The 24727-nt window shown below is 48.4% G+C and overlaps 1 protein-coding gene across 2 annotated transcripts in view; it reads left to right on the forward strand.

The window, feature by feature from the left end:
- Nucleotides 1-24727, forward strand: part of DOCK2 (dedicator of cytokinesis 2) — a 395036-nt gene that overhangs the window by 147581 nt on the left and 222728 nt on the right. The window lies entirely within an intron of this gene.

A 24727-nucleotide genomic window follows, 5' to 3' on the forward strand; every position in this document is an offset into this window, starting at 1 on the left:
CCCTGCACGCCAGGCCGACGCTCTACCGCTGAGCCAACCAGCCAGGGCCAATACTTCTTTAATGATAGTGTTAAATTCCCTCACCCAGCTTGTTTGGGTCGCACTTAGCATACGAGAGAGACAGGCTCAGGTGAAGGATGACAGGTCTGACTTATCTCCCCACCCCCACCCCCCAGGTGTCAACTTAGGTTACTTTGAAAGTCGGTTTCACGCTCTGCTCTGTGCCCTGCCGGCTGCTGGGGAGCTCATAAAATTTAAGTTTGCATCAGACCTGGAGGGACTGGTTTTCCACCCCCTGAAAAGAGGCTTCTCTGTTTCTGGGTTTTATTCCTGTAATGGAAAGGCATGTCGCCTTGTACTCGCTTCCCAGTCGCCAGGCGGGCGGAGATGACTCGTGCGTGGTTCTGAAGAGGAGATGGCGTTGGTTGTGTCTGCATCACGGATGTAGAGAACGCACGGAATCCGCTTTTCAATAATAACCCCTTGGAGTCCATCGACTGAACCTGAGGGTTTCAATAGAGCCCTCTCTTAGTGCTGACTGGTTTGGGGGGTTCTGATATCTGGGCTCATCACTGACAGGGAGGGATTTGCATGTTCTCTTGCTTGGGATGCCCTTCCCAGGCCCCACCCTTTCTGTGCCATTAGGAAGCTAAACTCCTTTTGGGTTCGGCTAGGATAATACTTCCTTTCTGAAATCTTCCCCACCCCCCACCCCCCACCCCCCACCTCCAGGCAGGTTTAAGGACTTCCCCCTCTGCATTGTCATAACTGTGGGTTCAGACTGATATTATAGCACTGATTGCTGTGCGACACGCCCCTGTGTGTGTCCCCTGCCAGGCTCTGAGCCCAGAGGCTCAGAGAGCAAGCCTCCCTTCCCCAGCTTCCCAGAGCCTACCCTTTCAGCCTGGCCGCTGACCAGTTCCCCCTTTCCTCTCTACCCTCCTGCGCCATCACAATTCTTTCGCTCCCTCACATGCCCCGCACCGCCTCGCTCGTGGGCTGTGCGTGCGGGTGCTCTTGGCACTGCCAGAGCGCACCTCCTCCACTCTCCACCCAGCTAAATCCCACCTAACCTTCAGAAGTCAGATGAAATGTCACTCTCCCCCAGAAAGTCTCCTTTAATCCTCTTAGCACTCCTGTCTTGTGGTCCCAGGAACAGCTTACGGCCTGCTCTGTGTAGCACCTGCGTGTCATCCTCTGTGGACTTACCTGTCTGTGGGAGCCAGGAGAGCCCTGATGAGAGAGATCGACCTCCCCTGCCCTGCCCCCCTGCCCTGCCCTTATCAGGCCCCCTGCCCCCAGGCGGGCACACAAAGCTATCTGTTGAAGGAGTGAATACACGAATGAATATGATTTACCCAAATCAATGGCAGGGCCTGATTTCTCCCTTGCGTCTTCTGCTCTGAGTCTAAGAGGATATGTATGCTTCTTCCTCTGTTTGCCTTCCTTGGATGTCGGGATCATTCAGTTTGTGACACATTATCCTCCTTGGTCTGTACAAGGCCCTTTCTTACTTCCTGTGTGTGTTTCTTTCATCTCTGTTTTCTGCTGCCCTTTCCTCTACCTCCCCCACCTGCTATGCTGCTATGAGCAATTTGTCCACATGTTGAATATGCATGTCTAATGTTTGGTGCATGTATTTTTATTTTTCCAAGTGAGAGGAGGGGAAATAGAGAGACAGACTCCTCCATGTGCCCTGACCAGGATCCACCTGACAACCCACCTCTGGGACTGATGTTCTGCCCATCTAGGGCCATGTTTGCATCTGAGCTATTTTTAGTCCTGAGGCAGAGGCTCCACAGAGCCGTCCTCAGTGCTCAGTGCCGAGGCACTCGAACCAATCAAGCCATGGCTGCAGGAGGAGAAGAGAGAGAAAGAGAAGGGAGAGGAGGAAGGGTAGAAAAGCAGATGTTTGCTTCTCCTGTGAGCCCTGACCAGGAATCAAACCCAGGACATCCACATGCCCGGCCAGTGCTCTACCACTGCGCCAACTGGCCAGGGCAGCATGGACTTCTTAATACACAAATACACACACTCGCACTTCCAGGCATGCCCCTCCCTTACAGAGGACTAGGCGTTGACAGTAAAACGGCGAGAGCATCTTCAGCTCTGTTAGGTTAGGGCCCCAGTGGGTGAAAAGAGTAAGGGGCTACAGCGTGCACAGGGAGTAGTCTGACTGGGGGTGTTCTCGGTCCAGAACCGCCTCAACCCGCTACGTGTGAAAGGAGCAGACTCCACAGCTCTGCACTCGGCCGCCTTCCGAAGTGCATCCCCCACGACCACCCCGAGGGCTACGCTTTCCCAGAGTCCTCCGCAGCCTGCCTCATGCAGGGTTGAAGGGAGGCTCATGCCTCCTCTTTGCATTACCATCTAATTCCCGGGAATCAATATCACCGTGCAAAAGCAGCAGGTTTTCTTCTAACCTATCTGCTCTCTCGTATTTTAAATAAAAGGCAGGGAGACGAGGCTGAAATTCTTTGTCAGTGGTGCGTTCCAAGCAGGGAGCTGCTAATGAATCCCCCACCTTGAAGTCGAAATAGATCAAACCCTCTTGCGATGTCCAAGGCCATTTTCTTTATTCCCCTTTGCTCTTCCTCTGCCTCCACGGCATTAAATGTGCCTTCGCTGGGCCGATGGGATGACATTATGAGGTCGCGGATGGTGACATGTGGTACGCTTTCTTCCCCGGCACCTTCTAGCCCGCAGAGCCTTTCCCCGAAAATCATAATTGTTTCTGGCCACCACACGGCAAGGTAGGTTTTTAGTATCCCATTTTATGAGCGAGGAAGCCAAGCCTCAGAGAGAAGCTAGGTGACCCTCCCGAGGTCAGAGAGTGGGCGAAAGGCGGATATGTGAGGGAATCACCCCACCTCACTCCAAAGTCAGCGACCCCTGGCACACCGGTGCCTGCCACCACTTTGCACGCACACCTTCCCCAGCGTCGTGGCCTCAGTGGAGGGACGAGCGCGCGCTCTGGAGTCAGGCTACCTTTGTGTATTCATCCCTCAGACACCGCCGAGCGCCTATCATGGGCCCTGTGCTCCACACCGGGGCGGAGGTGGTGAGCAGGGCAGGAAGACACCCCAGCTCCGCCTCTTCCTGCCTGGGCAACCTTGGGAAGACGCGATTTCCCCAGGCAGTCGGGATTCCCGGGAACCAGAACATGAGTGAAAACAGCCCCATACCGGGCACGTAGTCTGTACTTAGGGGGCGTGGCTTTCCTCCTCCCCTCACCGCTCCTCCTTCCTGTGCACGGCCCCTGCCCTGGCTCCTTCTCACACCTCCCTGCCAGTCTCCTAAGGGAACACAGGCCACGTGGCCTCTGGGGGAGTGGCAAACATGCACCGAGCCCAGGAAGGACTCTGCCCCTTCCCACGAGGGGGGGGTGGGGGGGTGGGGGGGGGGTGGGGGTGGGGGTGGGGGGGTGGGGGTGGGGGGGGTGGGGGTGAGGGTGGGAGCTTTCCCACCAGGCCAGCAGCACCTGGTGCTTCTGAGCGCTGTTTCTGAAAACGCAGTAGATGCACCCGCTGGAGCAAAGCCGTCCCCTGCCAGGCATCTGGGCCTCCTAAGTGTTCCTGGAGGGACTGGAGGAACACTGCCTTCTCAGGGGCTCCTTTGGGGACCCAGGACTTCAGGACTCATAATAATCACCTGTAGCCGGTGGTAGGCCGAGGCCCGCACACACTGGCGCGCGAGAAGTGAGTGTTCAATGTTAGGAATTTGGTGAGTTATTTGTTAAATAACTGCCATCAGTCAAAATGTATATAAATATCCATAATTAGATAAACTAAATTAAAACCAGAGGTCACAAGTAGATCCTCAAAGTGCCTCACTTCCTAATGACCTGACCGCGCTTGATTCTCACATCTGTTGTGTGTGTGTGTGTGGTGGAAATGCTACTTAATGCTCTGCGAACGCCCGTCTCCTCTCGACTCTGAGTCCAGCGCTGTCGCACTGGCAGCTTGGCACCCACCACACGGGGAGCCCTCGCATGCAGAATTGGCGAACACCGTCTATCCAGGCCTTTATTATTTTCTTCCTCGAGAGCCAGCTGATAAAGATGCTGACACATCATCTCCTGGAACTCAAAGGAATTGCAATCAACAAGAAAAAGCCAAAGGCCCCGGGGGAGCTGCCTGTGCACGTCTCTTCTCCCCAGCAGCCCCGGGTCTGCCGCTGTCTGCAGGCTCTCACGGGACCAGCAAAGAGGGGGTGCTCCAGGGAGGTCACAGTGTTTAAAGCGGACTAAACACCTCAACACCCCACCGCGAGTAGAGATGCAGAAACAGTTATCATTCGCAGCCACGGTTCTTCTTGACTGGCAATGGCTTCTCTCCTAGCAGTGCCGAGAGTTTGGAGGACTCACAACAGGCTCGTGAGAAAGCGAGTCCTGCACAGGTGAGGCGTGGGGACAGTGACTCGGGCACCGTGGACTTGCCGTGCCTGAACCAGAGGCCGCACCCACGCAGCCGCGGGGAAGGCACATTGTATGGGGAGTTAATTACCTTTCCCCTCAGTCAGTTTTGGCCTTAAATAGGGTTTAAAGATGATTTTTAAAAAATTCATTTTGATTAGGCAGACATCCCAGTAGTCATTGTTACAAGGAAGAACCATCAATGGATTCCAAAACTTGTTGGGCAAAAGTCTGATGAGAAACAGGATATTTACATAGTCTCAAGGTATCTTCCCAGGGTATCCACTTATCAAGGACACAAGAAAAGAGAGAGTAACGTTCCAGCGGAGAAAGCTGACGTGCAACCACCCTAACCAAGTGATGGAAGGGGCGTCGCCAGAGGGACACGCATCAGCATCACGTGCCTCTTGATCAGACGTGCCGAGAAGGGCACACACAATACCACTTACGTGGGGAATCGTGCCCCAAATGCACAGCCTGGATCTCATCACTAGAGAGCATTCAACAAACCACAACTGTGGGGTACGCTACAAGATAACAGACTAGTGCTCTTCAGAAGTGAAGGTCATATGAAAGATGACAGAAGTCTGAGGCCCCACCACATATTGGAGGGGACTTAGGAACCGTGACAGCTAAATTCAATGTAGGGTCCTGAATTGGATCATGGACCAGAAAAATGGCCGTTAAAAGGAAAACTGGCTAAATTAGAATAGGGTCTGTTGTTTAGGTCACAGCATTGTACCATCGTGAATTTCCTGGCGTGATCATTGGGCTCTGGTTACGTTACCATTAAGGGAAGCTGGACGAAGTGGTACATAGGAACTTTCTGTACAATTTCTGCAACCTTTCAGTCTAACATTTCAAAATAAAAGAGAAGATTATTTTTGATATATGTATGTAAAGGAAGATTGCCCACTTGCAGGGAATGCATTTTGTGGGGGAGCAGTTTCCCCAAAGAACATCGGATGCGGCATGAAGGGTCGCTGATAGGGGAGGGGTTTCCTCTGCTTTTTCCAGTTAAAACTACAAAATCCACAGACAGCTGGCTAGCCTTTCTAGAGGGTTCCATACTATGAACCGCTCCAATCGATCAGGAGGTGAACGTAACCTACCCAATGAGCACGGTGGCCCTTTCTGGACTACACCGTGAGCATGCATTAACCCAGGACCAGGCTCTGGACTGGGAGTGAGCAGGGGCAGAGGGGCCCGTCTTGCTGGAAGGACCTCAGGGGCTCATAGGAGTCTACCTGTGCTATTTGACAGCCCTGTCTATGGGGCTCGGTTGTCACCCGATCATCACTTGGCAGGCTCAGAACGTGGGTGGTCGGGCATCACTTCCCAGATGGTCCTTGGGTTGTTTATTCTCAGGAGATCCACCGGGAGAATTAAAAGACAGCTTTTTGTTGATGGTTGACTAGATCTCCCCTCAATAAAATTATTAATCCAACACATTCTGTTCCATCAGCACCAACTAGAGATACTTCTCGGGGTATTTTTCAATATTTCTTTATATGCCTTGACCAGAGCTGAAAGGAGTTTGCCTGCAGCCTGAGCCACGAGGGCCCCTCTGTGGTCCCTCCCCTCCCATCCTGTACCCCACACCCACCTGCCTCTGCCCGGGGCCGGGACCAGCTGAGGCCGGTGAGGCCCTGGCCCTGGGGTGGGGGCAAAGTGTACCGGGCCGCTGCAAATTCAGTAATCAAGGAAAATAATATGCATTATGGTTCAAATAACCAATGTTTTGATATTATATTTTGTTCACCATGCATATATATATATATATTTTTTTAACTGGGACATTAAAATTGATTTGTCTCAGTTATTGGGGTTTTATTTCATTTATTTATTTTTTGATGTTGCCTCTTAAAATTTTGCCTCGTAGGCTTGTGCCTCCACCTCTCACCTTAGTCCTGGCTCTGAACAGTGCCTTCCGGCCACACGGGCCACCTGCAGGAGCAGAACTGGGCTCTGGCACGTGAACGCGTGCCCATGGCAGGTGGCCGGTGTGGAGGAGGCCGCCTGTCGGTTCACCGCTCACCCCACCAGGGTGCTGCGGAAGGTTTCCTGTCTGCAGGGAAGGAACCCTGGCATAAAAATATACGAGTTGAAAGGAACGGCCATTTACACTGAACCTTCCCTGGGCCAGCCACTTGCTCTCCAACAAGCATTTCCTACCTAATGTCTGAATTAAATCTTGCCGTCACAGTTGGGAGCATGAGTTAAAAGCCTGCTCAGCAGCGGGAAAAATAATAGCTGTGTTTGGTCCAGGTTACAGTTACTGCGGGGAACTATAACTTTTGATTTCCCCAATGGGTTCGAATGTAAATGCTTTAAGTGGAAACGCTGAGTGAGAAAGAAGGTGCTTTATTTTCAAAGATGCCTTTGATCCGCACCTCTGTCCGTGGTGCCCCAGCCGTCACACGCAGTCTGGGGACGACAGCCAGGGACTGCGCCGGGCCCGTTTTCAGAAAACAGCCCAGGCGTTCTAGAATGGACATTTTCTCAGGGAGGTTTCTAGCTATCATTAACCTCAGAGGTAAACAATTGACTTTGCAGCACAGGTTAGAAGGTGACACGCTTCATTTCAGCACAGTGTCTCCAAGCAATGTAACACGCTCAAGTTATCTTTGACTCTCTAATTAATACCTTTTTTTTTTTTTTCCTAATGTGGAATTCAAACTCAACTTAGTGTTCCTCTCCAAACACATTTCCTACTGTTTTCCGCCGGTACATTGCATTCTAGGGAGGCCAGTCTCTCCCCCTGTCCCACCAAACTGTCATGTCCTTTCCCCTTTCTTTGTCATTGACCTGTTTCCTCCATCTGGAAACCATTCTTTTTTCGCTTGTCCTGAGGGCCTCCAATTAGTGGTTCATAACCGGAAAACAGCCCACTGATGTATTTTGCTCGACTTTCCAAATTATTTAACAAAGCCGCAGTCCTGCTGCCTCCTGTTGTTTTCTGGGTGACTGGAGCCTCAGGTTTACGGTGCCGGCCTCACCCCGTAAGCACCTGAACTGGGATTCCTCGGAGCCCGGAGCCAAACCTTGCCTTCCCTGAGAGAGACCCCAGCCGCCTCTCCCTCCCATTCAGAAATCATCCCAGGCCCCTCCCGCCCTAGCTGATCACTCTCCCTGCAGCATCCTGACCCCTTTCGGTTTTATCACAGAATTTAGCACTCATTTATCTGCAGTCTCACTTTTGTTCTTGTCCTATTAGGCCTGTCAGCATATGTTGAAACAGGGCTAGCACTTCTTTGTTGTTGTTATTTTTCCTTCCTTCCTTCCTTCCTTCCTTCCTTCCTTCCTTCCTTCCTTCCTTCCTTCCATTCTTCCTTCCAGTGAGAGGAGGGGAGATAGACAGACTTTGGCATGTGCCCCAACTGGGACCCACCTGGCAACCCCCCTCTGGGGGGGGGCTGATGTTCTGCCCATCTGGGGCCATGCTTGCAACTATTTTTAGTGCCTCAGACAGAGGCTCCATGGAGCCATCCTCAGTGCCCTTGGCTGATGTGCTCAAACCAATCGAGCCATGGCTGTGGGAGGGGAAGAGAAGGAGAGAGAGAAAAGGGGGAGAGGGAGGGACGGAGAAGTAGATGGTCGCTTCTCCTGTGTGCCCTGACTGGGAATAGAACCCAGGACATCCATATCCCGGGCTGGCACTCTACCACTGAGCCAACTGGCCAGGGCCTATTTTGTCATTTTTCAACTAAGGAAATGTCTTACCACCTCACAGAACATTAAATGGACACCTACTGTGTGTCGGGCACCATTCTAGGCCTTGGGGATACAAAGGGGATTAAGACAAGATGTTCTTTCATTCAAAACTACCTCCAAGACCTTATTTCTCAGTGTCCCCCAAGTCTGGCCTTTGGCCTCAGTAGTCGAGTCATTTCTCAAAGCCCACCTTGTCCTGTGCCTTCCTCTGTGGTTCACACTCCCCCCATTGCCACCACGCACTCTCCCAGAATATCCAAACCACAGTTATCTTTTGAAGCCAGGGTCAATTCCCCTTATCTCTCACCCAGCCAGCCCATCCCACAGACATGTGTCCACCCCAGCCTCTCAAGTGGGTCTCCTCCATCTAGTTTACAGGCTCCGCAGGCATGGGGCTGACCCAGCCTTACATTTCTCCTCTGCTCCCACGCTGCCTGGGCAGAGTGCCGAACTCGGATCAGATGCTCAATAATTAATCTTCAAGGTTTGATTGATCCTCTCATCTTCAATTATTCTGCTTGAACACATGCTGACACTAATTTAATTTTTTATACTCAGCAGACCCTGATGAGAAGGGCAAATCTGTTGCTTTTACACTAAGCATCCTCTGTAAAGCAAGTACCAACCTGGAGTATTGTTGTGCTCCCCAAATTGTTTCCACATCGGTTTAGAACTCTGTGTGCATTTTCCCATCGAAGTAATGCTGAACAATAACGGTGATCACCCTGTGTGGGCGTGTTCAACCCAAGGGTAACCGAACCTGGGGGCAGAGAGTAGAGGCTCCCGTTCACTTGTCCTCATTTCATGGACTGCTCACAAAAAAACTGTAGGTTCACACTTTGCTCTCCTTCCAACTACGTGTTTCCTCATCTAGACAGCGAGCCCCGTGACTGCAAGCGCCACCTCGCTCCTGGTCACCGCCATCTCCTAACACAGCAAGCACCTGGCACAAGTCGGGCAGTCAAAAAATATCTGTTGATTTTCACTGAGTTAAATCGAAAGATTATAAACTTTGGAGACACACAGGCACGGACTCAAATTCTACCTTCACCCACTAATTAGCTGTCTGGCCTTGGGGCAGTGGCATGGCCTCTCTGAGCCTCAGCCTATCTCTGCATAATATTTTGTTAGTCATGACCGTCATGTGGATACTTCATGTACGTGTCCTTTTTCCTTCCGTCTTGCCCCCCCAGTGTAATCCCATAACAAGTATTTGGTTGATTAATGATGTCTGCTTTTCGTGCTATATTGGTTACGGGGATGGTGACAGGGAAAGTGATATTTGGGTCTGAGAACCTCTTAGCAGCTTTAAAGAACATGTGAGTTCTATTTCCAGCCCCAGTCCTGACAGTCTGTATGATCTGAGGCAGGTCGCTCAGACATATCTGTGAGAGAGTGATAAAGTTCAGTTATATTCGAGCTTATTTACCTAACTATCACTCATTTCAGGTGAGTGACTACAAACACTCAATGCTCTGGGGGTGGAGCCAAAAGGTTGAGTTTATCTGAATTTAATTTTGTGTTCTCCCTTAATTATTCATGCTTACTTTATATTTTAATGCATGACAGATCCGGCTTTAAAAAATATTACCGTGATTTGTGAGTCACACGTTAATGAATACCTGCTGTAAGTCAAACACTGTGTAAAGCACCTTATATACAGAAGTCAATTCGTTTTTTGGTTGTTTTGGGTTTTTTTTACCATGATCCAGGGAATAAATTGTTATTATGCCCGTGTTGCCTATGAACAAACCGAGCCTTAAAGGAGTTTAAATAAACAGATTTAGGCTGCACAGCAAATTAGTGGCAAAGCCAGAATTCAGTCTGTTTAAATCTAAACCTTTCTCCTACACCGCCTCAAAGGATATACAAAAACAGAGACAACCCCCCCCCCCAATGCATCTGCCATGTTTAGCAGAAAAAGCAGGACAGAAACTGTCTGCCTGTCGCCGAGGGATTTGCATGTAGAGGGACGTGAAGGGATCACAGATGAATGAGAAGTTAGATACGTTGCAGGGTTGGAGTTTTGGGTACATTATGTCATTTTTGTTTCTGGTAGTATCTGTGCAATAAATAATGAATGTTTTTGAAGACTGTTCTGCATAAATTTAGGGGTATAATCCGAATGGATAAAGAGATAGTCGATTTTGTGAGACACTATAGTTTATCCTATACCTTTTTGTGAAGGATGAGAAATGTGAAAACAAAGGCAAAGCTAGTATCTATTTTTTCAACACCCTCCCCCCCACGCCCGCTCTGCTCTGACAAGCATCACTGAGGCTGGTGGGTAACAAAGGACAAAGAAGCCTCACAGAACCTTATGGAGAGACACTGGAAATCCAACAAGCAGGGTCTGAAAGCAACCTGGGTGCAAAGTGGAGAATTTCTTTTTTGTTTTCCTATGAATAGAGCCAGTCTCAAGGGAACAGAAGGGATGCTGTCATATCTGGGAGCAAGGACTGACCTGAGTCAGGGAAGGCTGGAGAGGAGCAGTCACAGTCTTCCAAACCCCCCCCCCCAAAAAAAAGACTAATTATTGATCTGCTTGAAACCTGTTCTGGAAGACAAGTTACAGCACCTTGTCCTCTTGGTTGTAGAATGAAAGAGGATGAGTAGGTGATAGTACAGATGTGAAGAAAGGGAAAATACCACCAGCAGAGAATAGAGAGCTTAGCATATCTTTTTTTTTAATTATTATTGCATCAGACTCTGAATTGATCAGATGTAAAGTAAATTTAAGCAGTCTTTTTCACCCATCTTCCATCCCTTCATCCATCTGTCTAACCATCCATCCATCCATCCATCCAACCACCCAACCAACCACCCATCCATCCACCCACCCACCCACCCATCCACCCATGGACACAGTCATTGCACACACTTGTTCAGGTGCTTAGTGATTACTCTGTGTCAGGCTGGTGCTACGCTTTGGACATTCAAAACTGGAAGATGCCGTCCCCTACTTCCAAGGAGTATGAATAAAATTTTGTAGAAAATCAAAAAGGAGAACCACCAACCCAGCCTAAAGTGAGGTGGGGGGTTGGAGTGATTGAGTCAGAAGAAGGCCTCCCAAAGGTGATCACGGGCCTGGGCTTTCTGACTGCTGAATAGGAAGTTGGCAGGTGACACGGGGAAGGGGCATCTCAGACCCAGAGGAAAAATCTGCTTTCAGAGGCTTTCTGGTTACTCTTTGTGGGAAGGACAAACTGGTCAAGACTGGCTAGGTTAGGGCCTGGGAGAAATAAAACCTCACTGGACCCCGAAAGACTACACGACATCAACAAGCTGCCTGCAGTCCAGAGGGCGGTGAGTTCCGCTTCACGAAGACAGTGTAATCGTGGGAAGATGATCATCAGGACTCCAGGGAGTGGATGGAAATCTAAGACAATATGAGCAGGGGGAGACTGATTCAGGCCAAGGGAAAGGAGTGGATAGGAAGAATGTATACACCTGACGTGGGTGCTGTTACACTGTATTCTTACTAGAGAAAAGCACTGATGAGCGAGCCCTACTTAGTATAGCAGGCGCACCTTTCTCCCAGTGGACCCCGACAGTACTTTCTCAGGACATCCTCCCAGGTCCCCCCCCCACCCCCACCCCCACCCCAGCTGTGCTTGCAGTCTTTTCTGAGCTTCCCCGGTGCTCTGTGACAGCTCTGCTTGCCCCCTTCCTTATTGTGTGGTGCTTCTCCTGCCAGCACCGCAGCAGACTAGCACTCTTAAAAGCAGGCTTGCTCTGCCCAGGAATCCCCAGCTCTCAGCAGTGAGTATCCCACCTGGGCTGCATGTCAGAGTCACGTGGAGAACACTCTACAAGTAACAACGCCTGGGCCTCAGCCCCAGAGACTTAGTCTGGGCTGGAACCTGGGCATGAGGGTATTATATGATATATTTAGAAAGTCCCTAGGTTGTTCTAAAAATGGCCGCCATGGCTGAGAATACTCAGAGAATGTTTCTGCAGATATTGATTGATAATGAACACTAGCCCGGTCACCTCATTTTTGGTGGGGCAGGGGTTTGGGGAGGAGCAGCAACCTGATATTTAAGCAGCTTCCCAAGGCTCTAAATTCACCCCAGACCTAGGAACACGGGGAGCAGAGGACGACTTCTAGATGCTGCACACTCCCCGGAAGAAAGGCAGCGTACGTCCAGGCATAAACACACAGATCTGGTGCGAGATGAATTGGTTGCACTAACCAGCCAGGCTGGGTCCTCACTGCTGGGAATACAAAGGGACCAAACAGTCAGAAGAAGGACTTTCCTCCTCGCTGCTGATTAGGGAAGGGCCGGAGTCCTGGCTTCAGAGTGGGGGCACTGAGTACATTATGGAGACTAGAGAATAAAATGACCCTATTCTTTTCATTTAGAAGTCACCAGAAACCAGGGACAATTTGGAATAAATATATCAGAAAAAAAAAGTAAATGAAGCAACATGAAAGCCAAAGACACACAGTGTGGGGGTTGGTGGGGAGAGAGAGTCCCTGCTCTGCGCAGCGAGGAGAGATGCCCTTGCTGTGGGGGCAGGGGTTCCATCCGTACAGGGAGAAGGCACGGATTCTCGTTGCCTGCTTTCTGCCAAGGTGGGTTTCTGGAGAGGGCTTAGTTGTATCCACTCGGTACTGGAAAAAGCAACACTGAGTCTGAGTAACTGCACAGGTAGAGCAGAGGATACACATTCATTCCTCAGATTTATTGTTCTTTTCTGGTCAATTCTGGTGCATTTAAGATTAGCCTACTTTCTCCATCCCTGCCCAGCAACAGAAAAGAGGCTAGAGGATAATATCTTAAAGCCTCCTGTTGAGGGTAATTTTTCTAAAGTTGTTCCCCCCCCCCTTTGGTATAATTTATGCCTAAGCAGACTTATCAGACCGCTCAGTGAGAGCAGGCTCTGAATTCTGGCTGAGGCACAGGATTCTGGGATGTTTCATGAGACCTGCCTCTGAACTTAGATTTGTATCTGCCTGACTTGGAAGGAATTTGTGGAAAAATAGTCCATTAAAAAAAAAAAAAAAAAAGGAGGACCGTAGAGGTTTGATATGGGGAGAGCCCGCTGGGGAAACTAGGTCAGTCATCATCTAGTGAGCTGTCTGATGTCTGTGTTCTTTCTCTGGAGGATGGCTGGATGATTAGGGGTATTTTCATGGTGGGAAGGAGGGTAGAAGATTGTGTATTTGTTTTTATTCCTCTCTTCCCCTGTCTAAGAACCCCTTAGTCATTTCTAGGGGGTCAAGTTGTGTTGCTGTGGAGTTGAGGAAGTTTATGCCCAGAACTTTTTTTTTCATTTTTCTGAAGCTGGAAACAGAGAGAGACAGTCAGACAGACTCCCGCATGCGCCCGACCAGGATCCACCTGGCATGCCCACCATGGGGCGACGCTCTGCCCACCAGGGGGCAATGCTCTGCCCATCCTGGGTGTCGCCATGTTGCGACCAGAGCCACTCTAGCGCCTGAGGCAGAGGCCACAGAGCCATCCCCAGCGCCCAGGCCATCTTTGCTCCAATGGAGCCTCGGCTGCGGGAGGGGAAGAGAGAGACAGAGAGGAAAGCGCAGCGGAGGGGTGGAGAAGCAAATGGGCGCTTCTCCTGTGTGCCCTGGCCGGGAATCGAACCCGGGTCCTCCGCACACTAGGCCGACGCTCTACCGCTGAGCCAACCGGCCAGGGCCCCAGAACTTTTCATTCTCTCATCCCAAGATGTCTAGGGAATAAGCCTTCAGTCAAAGAATGACATCGTAGGAATGGAACTATACATATCCATAAACAGCGGAAGGTATATTAGGGAAATAATTTGGGGTGGCTGAGTATCACGCTGGCGTCTTCTCTGCCTGTGGGGCTGAAGCCATCCCGGGCCTGGGGCTGAAGGCTGGTGATAAAACCAAGGCATAAAGTGAAAGGAGACAGAGGGGCAACGCTGGCCCACCAGTGGGATGGGAGACAGGGGAGAGCAGTAATGGAGGAGTGGAGGACGGTTATTGGGAAGCTGGGCATGGAAACCATATTTTCAGAGGCTTTCTGGATAAATGGTAGCAAAGGTTTTTACCACTGGAAAGTTTTCACCACCATTTCTTATATGACCATGGATGCATGTTTTAAAATATGTCATCTCCGAAACAAGCAGTGAGTATTAAACATTAGGAAATGTGTGGTCCTAGTTGGTTGGCTCAGTGGTAGAGAGTCAGCCTGGTGTCTGGAAGTCCCGGGTTTGACTCCTGATCAGGGCACACAGGAGAGGTGCCCATCTGCTTCTCCATCCCCAACCCCTCTTGGTTCTCTCTCTCTTTTTCTCTCTCTATTCCCCCCCTCCTGCAGTTATGGCTCGATTGGAGCAAGTTGGCCCCAGGTGCTGAGAATGGTTCCATGGCCTCTACCTCAGGCGCTAAGAAGAACTCAGTTGCTGAGCAACAGAGCAACACCCCAGATGGTCAGAGCATCGCCCCCTAGTGGGCTTGCCTGGTGGATCCCAGTTGGGGTACATGTGGGAGTCTGTCTCTCTGCCTCCTCTCTTCTCACTGAATAAAAAAAAAATTGCAGATTTAAAGAAGGAATAATATATGTCTGCCACTCATAATTTTCTGACCAGTGGAGTTAAACAGAGTGCCTACCTATCATTTTTTCATTCAAACGAGGAATCCTGACATTGTAATTAGCCAGTGTGGGAATACTAAAGAGAAACATACAGTTTCTGTTAAGCTTTTTGAAATATTACAAATAGTTCATAGAGCCCTATTTTTACAATGGAAACCTTAAGGGAGCCCATCACCCCTTGGCCATTTGGACATTTATCTCACTTGTGACATTTGGATATTACCAACAATACAAAATTGCGTATACAATGCGTGAGCCCTGCAGCCAAGAAGGCATGGGTTGAAATGCAGCTCCATAACCAATGGTTCTGTGACTTTGGACCAATTACGTAAACCTCAGAATTCTTTATCCGTAGCATGCGGAGAGGCAGTGTAGCAGATGGGTAAGATCATTCTGTGAATTGAATGAGCTGGTTGTCCTGGCCAGATAGCTCAGTTGGTTATAGCATCGCCCCGAAGCACAGAGGTTGCCGGTTTAATTCCCAGTCAGCTCGATGTTCCTGTCTCTCTCTCTCTCTCTCTCTCTCTCTCTCTCTCTCTCTCTCCCCCTCCCCTTCCTTTCTCACGGAAATCAATCAACAACAATTTTTTAAAAAGTGATGTTAGCTATAAAAAAAATGCAATGGTGCATGTAAAGCATTTAGTATAGCATCTGTCCTATATTGACGGCTTAAAAATAATAAACGGTAACAATAACTAGGATGAATCTTACTTTACATCTTGAAATGGGATAATACGCATCCCCTGGGTTTTCCCAAGGTGCACAGAGATAATAAATACAAGGGACACAGCCCATTGCTGGCACATACAAAGAAGTCAGCAAGTGATAGCTGTGTCATTTACCCATTTCTCCACGCACGATCCCATAGACTCCTCCTGTTTTGAAGAACAAAACACAAAAGTAGAACGTCTGAGGCACATCTCCTAAGTGGCTCCAGCCAGTCTCCGTGCATCCGTATTAAGATGTTAGACTTACAAACCTTGGGAGGTTTTATTTTTTCTGCTCTAGGCTGCAGGTTGGGGGTTCCAGTGTATTTTTTTTTAAAGCCCTACAAAGCAACTTATAGAACCTGAATGAAAGAAACATTTTTCTTGTAGCACAATCGGATATTTTTGGTTGCAGGCAATAGTTTTGTTATGCCCCCCCCCCCCAGTGATTTTAAGTAGAAGTGTTTTTTTTTCCATATGCAAATGGCACTAACAAGTATTTGATAAACAGAATAAAATTTTTCAAAGTTGTGCCTCTTAAAAAAGCATTAACCCATGTTACTTTGTAATGCTCCTGCCCGTTGATGACAGCACCCCATCTCGTGAGCACCAAGGGTCCAGGGCCACTTAGCATGGGGCGAGTAGTCCCAGGGAGGGGAGAAGTCCTCAGCCTTACACACGGGGCTGCCTGCCACGCGCCACTGTAGTCCCTGGGGTATATCCATTCAGTTGTCTATATGATTCCTTAGGTGTATTGACTGACTTGTTGTTTTTTTTCCAGTTGGGAAATAGTTCTCTTTTCTTGATTATCTTAAGTGATTATTGTGCAAATTTCCAACAAGCTATAGCAAGTAAAATTATCCCTTTAACCTCACATCTCTACCTCTTCCCCCTCTCAGGGATACTGTTGGTAATAGCTTGCCGGGCATTTTCCCATATTTTTGGACATAGAGAAATATTTTTCATAAGTATAAATGGGATTATATGACATATGGTAGGCTGTGGTCTCTTTTAACTGACTATATTAAGGATATCTTTCCAGATCAAGACATATCTGCTTTCTCCTATTCCATTGTGTGGATAAGCTGTCATTTTTATAATAGGATCCCTGATTTGGGAACATTTATCTTGCTTGCTGCATTTGGATGTTCTAAATAATACAATATGCTGTAATCAGCTGTGCACACAAATGTTTGCCTTATTGTTTATTTGAGGCAAATGTGCAGAAAGATTTATCATCTACAAAGTCCTGCCACATCCCTGCATGTCTGGAACCCTAAAACATGGAGGCAGTGGTGGTAAGCCTGGAGCCGGGAGTCAGACAGACCTGGGCTGGAGCTTGGGTCAGTGCTTATACAGAGTGTGTGGTCCCAACCAGAGCCTCAGTATTCTCATCTCTAACCCTGGGATAATGCAGGTATTTCCCTTATTTCATAGGTGCTTGCAGGGTTCCTTAACTTAATATATGCAAAGTACTTATAAGAGTTTGTGTGTGTGAGTGTGTGTGTGTGTGTGACAGAAACAGAGAGACAGAAAGAGACACAGATAGGGACAGACAGGAAGGGAGAGATGAGAAGCATCCATTCTTCGTTGGGGCTCCTTAGTTGTTCATTGATTGTTTCTCACATGTGTCTTGACCAGGGAGCTACAGCAGAGTGAGTGACCCCTTGCTCAAGCCAGTGACCTTAGGGCTCAAGCCAGTGACCATGGGGTCATGTCTACTACGCACTCAAGCTGGTGACCTCAGGGTTTTGAACCTGGGTCCTCTGGGTCCCAGTCCGACACTCTATCCACGGTGCCACCTCCTGGTCAGTCTCTAAGAGTTCTTAACATGTAGTAGAAGCTCAGGGAAGGTTAGCTGTCAGTTTCAGAACTAGCTATACGGATTCTCAAAGCAATCCTGGTATTGTGTGTGCCATGGTGCCCAGTATACAGGTGAGGAAACTGTGCGCCTAGGGGAGGAGCATAGTTAGTGGCAGCTCCATTATCTCTGTGCAAGGAGAGACTCTATCTTCAAAATACCGAAAAACGCTGCAACAGAGGTTGTGGAGAGCCTACAGCACGCCCGCTCCTTGGCCCCATCCCCACACTTTGCATCATGGAAAGAGCATGGAATTAGACAGAATTGAACTTGGGTTCAGGCTTGGCCACCTATGAGTGAATAATTCCTGGGCAAGTTACCCAAACCTCTCTCTGATTCTCATATTTCATGTCTGGGGCTTCAGTGGTATTCTTTAAAAAAATAAATGAGATTACAAGTTGCCAAGTCTCCATGCGGAGTTCTTGGCATCTAGTATGACCTTATGATTGTTAGGTCACAGCAGTGTCAGAATAAGAACCTCCCCCTTTTCCTTTTATTGTATTCTGCTACCACTGACGCAAACTCTCCCTCACAGAGAAGGTTAACCCATGGTGCAAAGACTCGTGACTGCAGGAAGACATTGCCCAAGTCCCACCTGGGAAGTGGGAGGGGGGCTGCCTGGTGAGCAGGAGGGTGCAGATGATGGCGTACAGCAGGGGTCCCCAAACTACGGCCTGTGGGCCGCATGCGGCCCCCTGAGGCCATTTATCCGGCCCCCGCTGCACTTCTGGAAGGGGCACCTCTTTCATTGGTGATCGTTGAAAGGAGCACACTGACCATCTCATTAGCCAAAAGCAAACCCATAGTTCCCATTGAAATACTGGTCAGTTTGTTGATTTAAATTTACTTGTTCTTTATTTTAAATATTGTATTTGTTCCCGTTTTGTTTTTTTACTTTAAAATAAGATATGTGCAGTATGCATAGGGATTTGTTCATAGTTTTTTTATAGTCCGGCCCTCCAACGGTCTGAGGGACAGTGAACTGCCCCCTGTGTAAAAAGTTTGGGGACCCCTGGCTTACAGAAAAGCTGCTGCTCAAGTTTGGGGACCCCTCGACCCCATCCTGCTCCTGCTCCTCTGCGTCCCTGGCTGCCTGTTGCTGGCTTTACACCATAAACTGTTGAATGGTAAATCAAGTCTTTAAGGACAGAAGCCAATTCACCCAAGAGGAAAGAGAACAGCCTTAAGCCTAGAACTGATGAGAAAATCACACGACCTCAAGAGGCCAAAGAAAGGGGGAGGGGGTGACTCTGCTCTCGATGATCATTGTTACTGTCTCTTGAAAGTTAGGGTATTTCCTTTGTCGGTGTTTGTGGTGCCTTCGAAATAAAAACGTGGAGAAGACGTCTTATGTAGGAACACAGAGCCGAGAAAGACAGTGGCGGCTCCACAGTGCGGCAGCCTCCATGGTCAGAAGGTGCATTATTTCTCTTTGGTTAAAAAGGAGAGGTCTTTGAATTGAACGCTGTAGCTGTGCCCCTGCAATCCTCATCTCAGCACTCGGTTTTCATTCCTTGTCACTGGTCACACGGCCTTGTGCCAACCCCTACCCCCACCCCGGTCTTTCTCCAAGCTGAAAAGCTTTGCTTTCTATAAAATCAGGGTTACACTAGAACTCTTCAAAATCTGACATGGACACAACATAGTTACATTTTCTTTTTGTCATTTAACATTATCGCATGCACTTTTAACATTTCTGATTAAATGAGATCACTTATAAAACATTGAAGCGTGAACAGTTAGGGTCGGCAGCCCTGAGAAGACGACAGAGGAAACATAGTCACAGATTTTGTTCCTTTTGGAAAACCTACTGAAAAAAAAAAAAAGTACAAGGAAGGTAGCTACCGTGTGGAAAAGTACTAAGCGATTTAGCAGACCCAAGAAGACTGATTCATAAGCCAGCAGCAACTCAGAAGGCTGACATCTCATCTGATCTGAAGCAAAGATTTCCCCCAAAGTTACAGGAAGCAGCGGAGGCAGGGCCCCTGGAGGTGCGGGTGAAGGAGAGGAGCCCAAACGCGGAGGATCAGTCGCCCCGTCTGTGTAAGAAGCCGCTCGACCGTGCGGCTGACTCACTGGGGGTCCAGTCTACAAAGAAGGTCAGACCCAGGGTCCCTGGACTAGGAGAGGCGTTAGGCGCAGCTGAGGGCGGCAACACCACACTCCAAACAAGGTTTCGGTGTCAGAGCGCGGTCTCAGAAGCTGAGCCTCTGGCGCTCTCCTCCCACTCGGCTCCTGGGACGCAGGCAGCAAGCTGCAGCCTCCGGGCCAGCGATCAGAGAACTCTTGTCTGTGGAATGCCACCGGCCCAAGAAGAAAGAGTTGTGTACGTGGGTATTTGAGTCTCTCCAACTAATTGTCCCAACCAAGATCACCCTGCGGTGAAGCTCACAGACCACGAGCTCCCCTTGCACGCTCAGAGGTGGTGACCAGCCCGGGGGTGACCAGCCCAGGAGTGTCCCACACTGAAAAGTGACCATACCACCCCGGGGTTACAGAGAACTATGGAAAAAACTCGAACATGAGAGAAAGAGGGAGAGAGAGAAAAAACCAACAACAACGGAGAAGACAGAAGAGAGGTGGCTTGGGGGAAACAGAGGCTCTGCAAGACAAAGCAAACGTCTAAAATAGGCAGAGAGAATCTTGTGAACTAGGAGAAGAAGAGGCAATTATGAATAAGGGGGAAAAGATAAGACAGAAAACGAAAGGGAATCTCTGATTTATTTTTCCTTTGGGGGAAACAAAAGGTTGTTCAAGAAATGGGAATTGCCCTGGCCAGTTGGCTCAGTGGTAGAGTGCTGGCCTGTCGTGTGGAAGTCCCAGGTTTGATTCCTGGCCAGGGCACACAGGAGAGGCACTCATCTGCCTCTCTACCCCTCCCCCTCTCCTTTCTCTCTGTCTCTCTTTTCCCTCCTACAGCCAAGGCTCCATTGGAGCAGAGTTGGCCCAGGCGCTGAGGATGGTTCCATGGCCTCCACCTCAGGTGCTAGAAAGGCTTCTGTTGTAATGGAGCAATGGTCCAGATGGGCAGAGCATCGCCCCGTGGTGGGCATGCCGGGTGGATCCCAGTCGGACGCATGAGGGAGTCTGTCTCTCTGCCTCCCTGCCTCTCACTTTAGAAAAATACAAAAAAAAAGAAAAGAAAAGAAATGGGAATTTGTTTACAACTTGGATAGGACTCACATGTACATACCAAAATATTTTATACACTAAATATTGATCAAACAGAAATTATACAATAACTTTGTAGGAAGAGGGGAAGTGGAAAGAATACAGGTGCCTAATGGGGCAAGGAGAGCAACCAGGGAGAAAGCCTTGTCTTTTTGGTGGAGACCTCATAGATAATGCCAGAAAGTGAACACATTTGTCTAAAGAAGAGGTAATGCAAACACGTTTTATATAATACAAAAATATTTTGGGCCACATGACCATTAGCATCAAACTGATAATCACGTGTGCTAAAAAAAAAAAAGAAGAAGAAGAAGCTCCTCTTGGTGCAGAACATGAAAGGCTCATGTTTTGTTGTTGTTTTAATGAACATTGGAGATTGTTTCTAAACTATATGCATTTGTAACTTTGATAAAAATAAGCAGAATTTAACGTCACCACCATTCAGTCGTCAGTATTGCTTGCGTAAAAGTAGAATTCTCAAATGGTTAAGCATATCACTTTATGTAATTAGACAGTGAGCACATTTCCAAGTTTTATTTATTAGACTGGGGGGGAAGATGACCAAAGAAAGAGCCAGTTTGAAAGTATTTAAGGTTCTTGAATTTTGGGAGAGGGGATGCTTATTTTGAATTGTCCTTCGATATAAGGCTCATAAAATTTTTGTGGAACAACAGAACTATGACCTTTCACAAACCAGTGGATATCACACATTATCACTTTTCTATAAGTGAACCTCTGACTTTGCAGGGCGCTGATATTTCTGCTTTCTAATCAGTTGTGAATGCTAAAATAAAATTACATTTCCCAAGAGAGTAAGAGGACTCCCAGTTGGGCTCATCAGAAATACACTATGAAAAAATCATGCAATCCTTATAATCCTTATTTGGCTTTCTTGCCAAGTTTTGAATCTTTTCCTGAACACTTGGTGTGTGTGTGTGTGTGTGTATGCCATATATATATATATATATATATGCTATATAAATACTACATATATAATATGTATATAAGTATATAAGTGTTCTTGAACACTTGCTATATATATACATATATATATACAAACACACACACTACATATAATATGTATATAATAAGTATATACTTTAAAAATAGCCACAATAAAACAGTGTTCTAAGAAGATGCTCTGGTCCATCTGCTCTGACCTGACAACCCCCCTCTATAGGAAAAGGAGTTTTGCATGAACTATAGAGGTGTGAAAGCACCAAAGGAGGATTTTTCTACTTGGTATCATCAGAAGGATTGAAAGAAAAATGGAAAAAGGGGATACCTTTTACATAATTTGATTCAATCTTGTGACATGCTGTGTCTATATATTATTACTTACAATAATCTCATATATGGTATACTCTATTATTATTATTCCAGAAATACTGTGGGAAATTAGTAATTTTAAATTGCATTCTACAAAGACCGAGGGCTGGCATAGGGCTTCAGGTGAGCCAATAGGAAAGAGGCTGCCCTCCCCGCCCCTTGGCCCCGCCCCTTGGCCCTGCCCTCACCCTACCTACCCACTTTGAGCTCTCTGTCTACTATGTTATGTATTAGGGCTTATGCATAAGATTGCCTTTGAAGAAAGGACTCCAGTTTCTTTCCAGGTATTACACACAGCTTATAATTATTAAAGGGGGAAAAAATCACTACAGTTCGCAGTGTGTTTAGGTTGGATGGATTAATTTTTTTGCCAGGGCCATAATGGGAAAACTTGACTTTGTCATTTCAATTACAAGCCACCGTTTAGTTGAAACCCAGCAGATACTTTCCTAGAGATTCTCTCTGCCTGCCTGGCACAGGGGCAATTAACAGTGGGTGATTGGTGGCTGCATTTTTACTGCTTAGCACAGGTTTATCATCTCGAAAGTTTTCCATTTGCATATACGCTATCCATCCTGTAGGTGACATCTCGATATTATCCAGAGTTTAGATTATGCATTGCCTTTTACCGCACTCTCCGCTACGTGCCGGGAATCCGCAAGCCGGGCCGGAACGCTGCTGCAGACCGAGGGGGATCTGAGTCGCAGTGCCGCCCACTGAGGGCCCACTGTGTGCCCACTCGCCTGCATTTCTGCATGGAGTCCTCAAAGCAGCCTTTGGGGTGTCTGTCGTCCGCCACCTTTTACAAACACAGAAACTGAAAGACAGAGAGGAAAAGTAATTCGCCCTAGGTCACCCAGCTCAAAGGAGCAGAATTGAGATTCACACTCAAGCCTGTGTTATCCCAAAGCACTCGGCTATACCACCTCTCATGTTGAGACCTTCAAAGTGAAATGAATAAAACCAGACAGTGCTCCACTTCTGAATACCAAACTTCCTTCCCGCGCAGCCTAATTGCTGCTCTTCGGTTGAGGAAATGGCTATTTAAGAGAAGCAGAGGGCAGGCAGGAATGCAAGAGGAAGGGGTTTTATAACCTCTGTTGGGAAAGGAGGAGAGAGATGTAACCCTGGGGGGGGGGGGGAGGGGCACTAAATGGAAACCGCTGTATGAATTGGCAGTGGGCTTAGATTGATGAGATTGCAAAGGAAGGCAGGGGAGAGGAGGGAGTAATTGAATACATAGTACTAAAGATTTTCTAAAAGGGAAAGGGAAGATCAGAAGTGACTGAAGGCAGTTAGAAGTGAGCCTGGCCAAGGTCAGAGCCTGTCCATCCCCACAGATGGAGAGAGGCTGATGAGGCCCCATGATAGCAACCAGAGATCTATATTTCTGTTCCAGTTGGCCTCGGTGAGTTTGGGGCAAGGAGCAGGCTCTGTAGCCAGACTGCTGGGTTTGAGTTGTTGTTTTTTTCCTTGACTCCCTAGCTGGGTGAGCCTGGACAAGTTACTTAACCTCTCTGGGCTTCAGTTTTCTCACCTGAACAATGGAGATCATGATATTGCCCATCTCGTTGTGAGATGAGGTCACGTTTAGTAGGGGGCCATGTATTTAATAAGCCCTCAAAAAAGGTTAGCTCTTTTTGTTGTTACCATAAGCACCACATTCACATGATACCAAAAAAAAAAAAATATGGCAATTGAAAGTTAGTAAAGACACTTGAAGAAAGAAAAGAGAGAAGGAAGTCAGGAGAGGGGCTCACCTGCAGCCTCGGAGCATCAGGAGGAAAATACCAGATATGAGCAAAGCGCTGGATGGGGGGAGGGGGCGAACTCTAGCAAGAGACAGAGGTCTGAGGGAGCACGAGGACTTGTTTGTATAAAGTGTATGCTTCGCTGGCAGCTCTGACGGCACAGGTTCTGCCGGGGGCTCCAGGGAGCTGGGGAGTGGGGGTTAGCCACAGGGCAGAGGAAGCCAGTCTGGGATGGGGAGAGAGGAAGGAACCTTTGGGCAGAGTGTCATCAGATGCCCATTGTCATGGAAAGCACATTGGAGAGATAGGGCAGACACATGTTTTTGCTTTTACTTACTACACATCTATTTTCCTTTCATGGGTTACACTAAGAGACAGCCCACAGTTCAGCTGAAAGCAGCGAAGTTTAATAAGGTGCTGAGGAATCAGTGTGAGCGGTCACCTGCCTTTCTGTCCCCGTTTTTCTAGTGCTTTCTTTAGGTCAGGCTCTGGCGAGGTTCTGGACGCACAAGCCGTTCCCAAACCCGAGCCTGTGTCACCAGAGCTTCACAGCGTGTTGTGTCGTGGTTCTCAGCCATCAGAACAAGCCACGTGAAATCCATGAATTGCTGATGCCCTGGGTCCATGTCAGGCCCATAGCGCCCCCTGCAGTGGAATCAAGCGTGCACATTTCTCCAGGATTGCATGTATCTCCCCCTCTGTTCACATCAACCCGGAAAGACTGGCCAGAAACCCTTCTCTGTTTTACAGATGAAGAAGCCAAGGCTCAGAGAGGTTAAGTGGTTAGTGAGGTCACACAGCGCAAGTGTAGAGTTGGCACTCGGACCCAGAGCTGCTGAATTCAGAATTCCAGGGCCTTTCCTCTTGGCCTGGACCACCCTCTCAGGTGTGCGCGGATGGAATTCTGTGCAGGAGCTGAGAATGTCATAGAAAGTGCACAAAACCTTGCTTGCCACAGCCCTGCTCGAGGCTCAGGGACTTGTATTTAAAATGAGCTGAACCTCATAAATATTGCAACCTGGCTCACCACGGAGATCCCCCATGGTGGATCGTGCAGCTTCTACATGCAAGCACCCCACGGTTCCACTGTCCATCACAGAACCCCCGTCACGGGCTCCGGAGACACTGGCTCCTCTATGTGTCCTTCCAGCTGGGGACTTCCTACTGTTGCTGCTCTCTAGGTTATCTGGTTTGCTGTC

This window comes from Saccopteryx bilineata, chromosome 4 (assembly GCF_036850765.1).
Source record: "Saccopteryx bilineata isolate mSacBil1 chromosome 4, mSacBil1_pri_phased_curated, whole genome shotgun sequence".
NCBI classification, from domain to species: domain Eukaryota; kingdom Metazoa; phylum Chordata; class Mammalia; order Chiroptera; family Emballonuridae; genus Saccopteryx; species Saccopteryx bilineata.